Source organism: Aplysia californica, unplaced genomic scaffold (genome assembly GCF_000002075.1).
Source record: "Aplysia californica isolate F4 #8 unplaced genomic scaffold, AplCal3.0 scaffold00209, whole genome shotgun sequence".
NCBI classification, from domain to species: Eukaryota; Metazoa; Mollusca; class Gastropoda; order Aplysiida; family Aplysiidae; genus Aplysia; species Aplysia californica.
In genome coordinates this window covers 89,005-90,538 of record NW_004797479.1, presented here as the reverse complement: position 1 = coordinate 90,538, position 1,534 = coordinate 89,005, and the positions used below count along the sequence as shown (strand labels likewise).

General features: G+C 42.4%; 1 long non-coding RNA gene across 1 annotated transcript in view; it reads right to left on the bottom strand.

Annotated features, from left to right (window-relative positions):
• Positions 1-792: 792 nt before the first annotated feature.
• Positions 793-1,534, bottom strand: part of LOC101862418 — a 4,045-nt gene continuing 3,303 nt past the window's right edge. Inside the window, exon 2 of the long non-coding RNA XR_220504.3 lies at positions 793-1,036. This is a non-coding gene — a long non-coding RNA (uncharacterized LOC101862418). The remainder of the gene's footprint in view (positions 1,037-1,534) is intronic.

Below are 1,534 nucleotides of genomic sequence, written 5' to 3'. Positions count from 1 at the left end.
TAGAATTTCTAAGCTCAACTCACGAATCACTACCAGTGACCAGAGTGTTCTGTACCAATAAACTTTCTAAATTCACCCCACTAAAGACTATCAAACCGTCCTTACAAATTACCTTTCTAAGTTCAACTCACTAAACACTACCAATGTCTTCTTTACCTTTCAAATGTCTAAGTTCAGCTCACTAAACACTAGGAACCCTTTCCTTACCAATAAAACTCTCAAAGTTCACCTCACTAAACACTACCAAAACCTTATTTACCTATAAACTTTATTCGTTCCGCTCACTAAACACCACCAACAGTTTTATCATACATACATAACAACTGGCCGAAGCCTACTCTTATCGATTCTAAACCACCAAAGAATCTTTAACGTGCGCAACGTGCACACGGGACCTCCGAGATTTTTTGCCCTTGTCCGAGAAGGCTAGGTGTAGATCTTTCCTACAAGAAGATCAGGGGTGTGGTTGAAAGACAGCAGTGAGAAGGAGTCAAAGAGTAGCGGTTGTAAGGCTGCAGAGTCAGGAGCCTAGAGGAGGGGGGCAAGGGAGGTGAGGGGGTGGGGACAGAAAGTGGAGACAAAAGTTGACGACAGAACATTACTAGAGACCAGGAAAGGGGACAATTTTAGGTAAGAAAGTTTTTTTTCCGTCGCTATCCCGATTCAAACCTGGGACCTTTGAATGAGAGGCCTACACTTTAACCTTTAGGCGCGAGAGCCCCCGGCCAGTCTTTGTCTCGATTTTACTGGTCCATGTACTGCTTGACAAAATGAAGGCATAAACAAAAAACAAACAGCATGTGCACTCATAACTTTATTCAAGTCGTTTTTTTCGCTACACTTCTGCACTGCACAGTCGAGGTCATGGTTAAGCCAAGCATAGTTATCAGTAAACGTACTTAATTCTGCACCGGGTCAAACACACGACCTTGACCTACTCCTGGGGTCTTCTCTTTAAAAGTTAGAAGCACACTCGCTCGTCACATCCACATCGTTGAGGTAAAAGTTGAAATTACAACCTCCACAGTAGTTGCTCCTGCAAGGAGTAGACCAACATAATTATGTGTGAAGCACCAGATGTAAAACAAGGCGCTCGTCAAAATAATGAATTCCAAGAAACTTTTAGATTAGTGGGTAGTAATCAAATAGTAATAAATTAAACAGAATTTGAATAGCGTAAATTCCTGCTCAAAAGCATTTTCTATGCGCTTTAAAATCTATATGTTATTACCCAAGCAGACAGACCTGATAGCATTCAGAAACAATTTCAACCTCTGGGGAAGCATTCAGTGCAAACTAACATTAACTGACGCTAAAACACTAACATACTGACAAGATCTTTCGCTGTTTATGACCGAGTACCCGTTCCCACCTGGGTGAAGAGAGGAACATTAGTTTAAAGTGTCTTTCTCAAGGACATAAAGTGGGGTTTGAGGCTCGAATCCTCGAATTCGCAACCTCAAGATTACGAACCCTCTAGCCTAACGACTATACCTCCACACCCTACCCCTTTCCTTTTCCCTCCTCCTCCCCC